At 39.1% G+C, this 8,458-nt stretch overlaps 1 protein-coding gene across 4 annotated transcripts in view; it reads left to right on the top strand.

The window, feature by feature from the left end:
• Positions 1–120: 120 nt before the first annotated feature.
• The window catches only part of LGI1 (leucine rich glioma inactivated 1), a 31,301-nt gene continuing 22,963 nt past the window's right edge, over positions 121–8,458 (top strand). The window contains exons 1-2 of one of the 4 annotated variants that reach the window (XM_076338760.1): positions 454–597; positions 4,033–4,118. The gene's annotated coding sequence lies outside the window, so the exon portion shown is untranslated. Of the gene's footprint in view, positions 203–453; positions 598–4,032; positions 4,119–8,458 lie in introns of those variants that run through there. The other 3 variants (XM_076338758.1, XM_076338759.1, XM_076338761.1) reach the window with 3 other exon arrangements.

The following is an 8,458-nucleotide window of genomic DNA, read 5'->3' as shown; positions in this document are numbered from 1 at the left end:
CGGGCGGCGCGGCGCAGGGCAGAGGGGCGCTGGGAGCCGGCGGAGCGCGGCGGGGCGCCGGCGGGCGGGGGAGGGTGAGCCGCGCCGGCAGGGGAGGGGAGGGGAAAGGAAAGCCGCTCATCATGTTTAGGGGCGAGGGGAGTCTCCCTGCCCGGGAACCCGGTGCGCGGCCCCGGCTGCGGCGGTCTCCGCCTCTGGGAAGGTAGGACTCGGCCGTAGTGGCTCCCAGAGAGGCCTTAGCGAGCCCTTCTCCCCCTTCGCCCCCGCACCACCCCCGGCGCTTTCGGGCAGGGGAGTCCCCGTTGGAGGAGCTGAGCCGGGGGGTGGGGGGGGAGCGTAACGGCTCAGACACGGCTGCGGGCACCGGGGGCGGCGGGGCCCGGCGGAAAGAGTCCCTCGGGGACGGGTCGCGGGGGGGCGGGTGTCGCTCTGGAGGAGGCCCCTCAGGGAGGAAGGGCTCTGGGAGGGTGCTCCTCGGCGGGCAGGAGCTGCCAGACGTCCCCGCGGCCGGGCTTCATGCGGTAGGTGTGTGGGCTGCCCTCACCGCGGCACAGACCTCGTTCACAGCCGTATTAACGCCTTGGCAGCCTCGGCAAGGTAATATGTAACATTGATTTCCACATGTTTTAGCGGTTTCTCTTCAGTCGCATCTCGCAGTTAGGAGAAGGGAAGGCAATATGTGACCCAGTTTCTCTGTGAGGACCAACGGCAACTGGGTGATAGAGTCTGGGAGCCTGCGGGTTGCATCAGAGAAAGGAGCTTTATAAACTAAAACTGTTTTCTCATAAGTTAGCTGGGAAATGCCAATCTTCAGCGTTAAGTCATCAGATACAGCAAGTAGCAGTCAAGGAGTTGATACTGTTTCCCATCAAACATTAGGGCACGCAATACCTGAACCAGCATTTTGACTGCCGAGGTCTGAAATGCTTTTATCCATCACAGATATTTTCTTCTGGACTGTATCAGAGTTTCCAGACGTGTTGTTGATTCCTGGAGTCTTAAACCACAGATACACTTAATCAGGGAAATTTCAAAATTGAAATACTACTACTGTCATTGTAATATATAAGTTGTAAAATGTAAGTTGTAGCTAGTTGCTATTATGCAGTAAGGCAAGTGCACACCACAGTTGAGAGTATACCTTCTTACCTTGGCTATGGAATTTCGGTTTTAAAAGCAAAAGTATTTTTTCTCCTGACCTAGTATTTGTGTCACTCATTGTGTTATTATCACTCTGAAGGGATGTAAAGGTGATGCCAAAGTGTCCCGTGGAAAGGAACTGAGTGGCAATGTGCTTATTTGAGTGTATGCGGTATTCTGCTGAAGTCCTACTGAATGTGGCCCGTTTCCTCTAAAGGGCAGAGACTCTGTTGCAAAAATGGAATTATCCTAATTAATAATTTAAATATCTCAAAATAAATAATGTATATCCACGAAGCTGTAATAGCAAGCATCTTTTTGTTGTTCCTCTCTTACGGAAATGGCAGACTGCTTTAGTGTGAAGGAATCCTGACATGATTCTGGAAACTGGGCCAACATATCATTGATTATGCACTTTGAAGAAAAGTGGGAAAGGTAGAGGGAAGATTTACAATTCTTGAATCTCTTGGCATTGTTCTGTGGCCACAAAAGCCTGCATATAGAAAAAAATAAACTTTCTGGGACAGAGGAAAATTCTGCAGTGAGTCCAACTATAGCAACTGTTGTAGATGCTGAAGTTAGTTCATAAACAGCTTTTCTGAGAATAGCAGCTAGATAATTTCATTTTACTATGTTATGCTTTTCTGATGTCTGACTGTGTTGCTTTCAAACATCACCTGATTGCTTTTTCTATAAGGGCTACAGTAAGCTACAGCTGGGGAAGTGGATCAGAAATGGCCTCCTAAATAAATTAGAAGTTGAAACTGGACCTGTCCTTAGCCCTTGGTATATGGATTATAGCCTGATCCTATGGGAGTGTCTCCATAGTTTAAATCTAGCATCAATATGCTTTGACACCAAAAAGGACACATCGCATCTGAGTCCCACAGGACTGAAAGATACGGGGAAAAAGAAGAGGCGGGCATAACTCTTTGCAGGGCAGGAGGTGCTACAGTTTTAAGTTGGATTTCAATGATTGTACAACCAAACCTTAGAAGCACAGTTTTCCATTAGAGGTAAATCAATCTATGGGTTAGCTGCTGCTGAAGAGAGCATTCCTTTTCTTGAGCTGGCACTAGTGCTCATCTGACCACTTCTGCTGAACTGCAGTATTTAATTTTCTGCCAGTCTAGCTCCTCTGACTGTCCTGCTGTGATGTCTGATGAGTAGCAGTGGTGGTGCAAAAAAAGGTTAAGGATGGAGGGATGGGACAGGAGGGAAGGGGGAGGTGAGAAACAAGGGTGGTCCTTTCAGCAGCAGCTCTCTATTAGATCAGCTTAGCAGTAATGTGAAACTATACTCTTCAATTACAGTAGCCCTGAACTTCATGACCCACAAAGGAGACGACATCACCGTAGTCCTTACTTTACTCCTGCCCTAAATCTAGAAATGGGCTGAGTATGAGACCTAGTGTATGCAGAAAGCTTGTCAGACATGGTTTTAAAAACTTCAAGAAGTAAATGTTTTCTCTCCCAAGTTTTCAAATCATTGACATATTCTTTACTCAACTTTCATCACTCAGTTTTCTAATGACTCAGTGTAACAATTCCATAGAAAGTTTTGGGAAGAAGAAATGGAAATTTCTTTCCCCAAAAATTCTTCCCAGGGATATTCTTAATCATACAAGGTAATGTCCATGATTCTGAAATAATCCCAAGAGTTCATCAGCTTCTCTGTATTTACATTCATACTGTCTTTCTTCCAATCACCTATGTAATCTCAGATCATATTATGTAGACATGGAGACAGCCTCAGTATGCAAAAAAAAAAAAAGACAAAAATTATTTGATTGAATTTGCTACTTCTCAGTCATCCAAATTCATTAAATGGGTGGTAAAACTGTTGCTGACATCAAGAGATTTATGAATACATATTGACTCATGTCATTTGTACCAGAAAGTAAAAGGTGCATTTTAACATCTGGAATGTGTGTTCAGGACAGACCTCTGACCTTCTTATCATTTGGGGGTAGCGTTATGTTTACTTAAGTAACCTGTTCATTTATTTATTTAATTCCCCCATATTTTTACAGGGGTTACTTTTATCAATGCGTATGTACTAAAAGAAGGTATTAAATCATGGAGATGCAGCATTCAGAGAATCATACCTGACATACTTACTGAGCTGTTCCTAAAAGCTTCCAGTATAGGAGATTTCACGGCATAAATAGCTTAATCTATTAACGTCTTAGGTATATAGGGTTTTTTTCCTAGTATCTATGATAAATCTCCTTTGTTGCTACTTGAGATAACTTCTTAATGCCCTACACTAGTTGGTACAGAAAGCAAGAACTGATCATCATTTGAATAACAAATCTTTAAATACTGGAATACATACATGCCCACAGTCTTCCCTTTTTGAAGCTAAATAAATTAACTTTAAAGAAACATACTTCAACCTTGCCATGTAGGTTACATTTTTGAGAACGCTTACATGTCTTATTGCTCTTCTTTGGACTCGGATTTCTCTCTATATTTCTAAGAAACGCTAATCGTAGCTGTTTAGTCCTTATCAATATTTAGCTAGGAAGAAATACCTCAACCTTCCTGCAGGAGGTTATTGCCTCCTAAGATCTTCTGGTAAAGTTGCTTAAACTCAACAGCCTCTGATTTGTTTGGTCAAAATTAGTTTGGTTAGCCAATTAAAAAATTGGTCCAATTTTTAATGAAGCAAATCAGGTGGCTTTCCCAGCAGGCCAGAAGAGGCAGCTACCACTGGTATGGAGAGCGAGGGCAAGGTGGTCACTGACAACCATATCCATTATAAGAGCTGTTTACAGAGGACATGTGTGACTACATTTGAGTTTGATTATGAGAAAGTAATGTGGAACCATCAAGAATGCTAGTAAAATTGAGATTTACCCTGACCAATTTTTCCTCTTTCTCCATTCAGCCAGTTATTTTGTTGAAAAATGAGGAAATTAGACTTTCTAACATCATTTGATATTGGCACCTTCCTATCTTCTACATGTCTATGAAGTAAGTTGCCAAATCATTTATTTTCGTGTCTTCATAGTACGAACAGTCTCATGGCATCTGTTGTGTTCTTGATTTTCATCTCCCTCTATCTGAAGTCCCCTAGTAATTCATAGAAAAGCAAATAGAACTAAAAATGGACGTTCACATACGCCAGTAACATTACATTCAGTAAGTGTAATTCTTCTTCTTTTAGATGTACCTGTGTACAACTTTAGGGATGCACTATGCCTCCCAACAAGCCCCGAGCAAGGTATATACTTAAGTCGGGCAGCCGACTCCCAAGCCTAAGACTTCCTGACAGTCAGGGAAAACCAGTGGGGCTGTGTTGAGGGGCAATGGCTCACGCTCAGCAGTTCCCATCACTGGGACTGGTCACTCCAGACTAGCCATTAAAGACTACTGTCATTCTGTAATCATCTAGAGGTTATGTAAAGAGAGCAGGCTGTTGAAATGCATATTTATTTTGTCAAATTCAGTAAATGGTATGTTCTACGTTTTTTGTCATGCAAAGTACATCAAACGTGGAGTTTAACTAGCCACTAGATGTAAATGTTGTTGGGCTAAAAGGCAAATGCAGTTTTATTTGTTATATTGTTTGTTTGTTATATTGTAATTTATTAAATAAAAGCATTTCTGGATTTAAATTTTTTTCCAGTATAGAGTCAGTTACAAAAATATCATAGACAAGCCCGTGCTATGTCCATTATTTTGAGAGCAGCTGTGCTGTTTTATGCTATTTTGGAGTTGCAATTACCATTTCAGTGTGTAATCATTGTTAGAAAAGTGCTTTTGCAAAAATAACATCTGATTGTTCATCAGTTTCCTCCCTTGTTCCAAAATCCCAGATCTTTGTATAAGTAACCGTAATCATTGTATTGCATTGTATTTGTTAATAAGATAAAATAGAGATAATAATATGATATCTAATCCTACTATAAGAGTATAAAATTTCCTAAATTCCAATTATAGGTGGAAATTTTCCTCTTAATTATTCCTGTTTGACACCATTGGAGATCAATGTTAAATACACCATGTAGGGACAGAATTTCTAGAACACTAAGGCTTCCAATATGATAAACAATTTGGAAAACTTAGTTCTTTTGAAAATCTAGCCATGATTCTGTATAACTAAAGGCAGAGCTGACAGATGATGGGATTTTAGAAGGCCATATGAAGTAGAATTTGACCCATGGACCTTTCTTATTCCAGGCTCCTGTACTTCTAGGGTGAACAAATCACTCCAAACCTCCACAGCTACTTACTGCCTAATGCAGTGTCAGACTTCATCTGAAGGCAGTGGTTCTGTTGGCCGCCTACAGAGCACTTTGAGACCAAAGTTTGGGAATTAGTTTTATAAACACTAATCCAAAGCTCAATAAGAGGACAGTGCACATCTCAAATTCTAGGTTAAGCTTGTTCTGCCGATAGGAGAAAAAAATATCAAAGGCTTTTATTAAAAATGGAGTTGAAACTTTCAGTTGATGTGAAAATCTCCAAGAAGAAAAATATGAGGAAATTGCTTCATTATCATGGGCTGAGCTAGTTTAAGTCATGCTCAATACTTTATTTGATGGTAACATCACTTACATTCTTAATGTGCTAATGAATCACAGATAAATGAAGACTTATAACTGTTCTAATTTCTAACATATATTTTAGTTTTCTTGACTATGAATACAGAGTTATGTAAGAATCTTATCATAGTATCTTGAAAACCAGATTGTTTCGTTCATTCATTCTGTTGCAATTAAGGGAACACTCACAGCAACAACCTTGATCCTAAAATTTCTGTGAACTTCAAAAAGTACCATTAAAATAAACTAAGCTGCAAGCCTTTGTTAATATATGTACTGTAAATAAAGCCAGTATGACCCTATAACTGATTCCATTATGGAAATAATAAAGCAGACTTGCATCACAAAATAATTAATGGAAGCAACCTCCCATATTATCTCTACAGTTGGGGGGTTTTTTTGACAAAAAGTAAAGAATTTAACCTAATAAATCTCCTAGAGATATATTATGTAGACTCCTGTCTATTGTTCTTTAATTGTCACTGCTAGTGCCATGTTTGTTGTGTGGCAGATAATTTTGGTCTCCAGAGCTTACAGTCTGGCAGCTCTGCTGAGAACAAAGCTTACTAAAAGATTACACATGCATGTAGGCATGCATAAACAAGTATAGTGACTTCAGCCTATCAAGAATTTAATTAAAAAGTAATTATCAATATGCACAAAATACTACTTCTTAGTTTTATCAACCTGCTTTGAAATAAATGGAATACAGAAACTAACTCCTCCAGTGTGTTCCAGTATTCATTTGAGGAGATTTTAGAAGTGCATTATGCTTAAATTCCCCGAAGTATGAACATTTTCCTAAGAGAGCAAAGAATGCTTAATCCTTTTATGTCTAGATCTGTTATGGTGACAAGCGACTGATGGCATTCAAATACATAAATCCAAGAAAAAGGGAAATCTGTTTTTTTCAGTTTGATATCAGAGGAGTTATATGAGGGAAAAATGAAAGAAAATAATAAGCAAGAGACAAGGAAAATATAGTAAAGTGGAAATAAAAAACCCAATCAACCAACAAACGAGCAATGTACTTGTTTTCTTTAAATTACATTGTTTCCCGCTGGATTTGTTTTGTGAAAATAAAAGGAATATGTGAGCAAAATTACAGTCCATTGCACTTTTAAATCATAGTGGAAAAGATAAGCATTCCCTTGTTTCCCAATACACATTTTTGTGCATAATGTCTACCATGTATATATATTCATAATAATTCACTTATGATAAGAATTGAGGCAAGGTACAAATCATTTACAGTTGAATGTATGGAATCTAAAGTCTTCTATATAAAAAGGTGAGTCATGAGTCACTATCTTGAGTCATAGAAGCAGTTAAGCACAGCTCATGTACCTGGCACAGAAAACCTGGAAAAGAAAGGTGCCTCAGAGTCTGAGACTAAGCTATAATTTAATAGGGAAATAAGGTCTTACTCCTGCATGCATGTTCCAGAAAACACCTGTGCTTTTAGAGATGTGTTGCTTAACCAAAAGTTGAGGTCTTAATCCAGGAATCAAGAAGGTCAGTCCTGCAAACTGTACTATGCAGCTGGTCATGCGTGTGCATCACAGTGTTTTCCACTGGTGTCCTAAAGCTAAGAAGATATTTCATAGCAGACATTATTTGCAATATACAGTGGTATAGTCAAGTGTTTGGAATCTCACAGACAGATTTTAAAAAATAAGGTATAAGAGCATAATAGGGCATAACGATGACAGAATCAACCCTCATTCTACCTTATGATTTCAGTGGGATGACTTACGTAGTAAAGTAGTACAGTAACTCATGTAGAGGCTGATAGTATCTGGGTTGAGGTGATCAATAGCTGATCATTCAGTGGAAACGGAAGGATACAGGGATATAAAGAGGCTGCTCTGAGCAGTGATGTAGGATGAATCAGTAAAAATTCCTATTTCACTTTTTTTATGAAGATGCTTATAGAGTGCTACTGTGAGACCTCATTTAATTAGTACCGTTAGCCATTCTGCTAGAACTGACCTTTCATTAGTAAAAATACACTACTGATTGTCAGATTTTGGAAACAATAGGGGTTATATTTCAAATTAAATACATTTTTGTGTTAGTTAATCACCAATATCATTCAGACATAAAGTACTGAAATACTATCTACCTTTCTACTGAAAGTATTGCCAGGATACTATTCATTCCATGGCACCTAAGTGGAATGGGAAGGATAACTATCCTAAATGGGAACAATTAGTCTAACTTAGTTTCAACAATTAGTCTAACTTAGTTTCAAATATCAAGTTATGTTACTTACAGCCAGCAACACTGAGCTGTGCAATAGCCACAACTCTAGAAGTAAAAATGGCAGACTCGGGAAAACTGCTGAGGAAAGTATCTATAGCAAGTAAAAAGGAATATTCCAGCTTATACCTTGGAAGAGATCCTGCTACTTGCTGAAACCACATTCAATTTGCAAGTGATACATTAAAATGTTAACAGTTATGTATCTAGATGACTGCATTTCTTGAATGGAAATAAAAAATAACTGCATGAAAGATAAGGTTTAGGGTGTGAAGTGAGATTTGAGTGAAAAAACATTTCCTTTAGCATATCATGGAATTTTCTCTCAAGTTTGCATTACACTGTCCTCAAATATACAGTTCTTAAAAGACGGATTGTATTATTTAAAGTTACATTAGGATCTGTTTTAATATATTTTAATAATGTTGTTTTAGTCAATCCATGCCACTCTCTCTCTCTGTACAACTAACTTTTATTTGAACCTCAGCCTTAACAGAGTCAGTA

The sequence above is a fragment of the Aptenodytes patagonicus genome, chromosome 5, assembly GCF_965638725.1.
Source record: "Aptenodytes patagonicus chromosome 5, bAptPat1.pri.cur, whole genome shotgun sequence".
Classification (NCBI taxonomy): Eukaryota; Metazoa; Chordata; class Aves; order Sphenisciformes; family Spheniscidae; genus Aptenodytes; species Aptenodytes patagonicus.
This window is presented reverse-complemented; position numbering and strand designations above follow the sequence as displayed.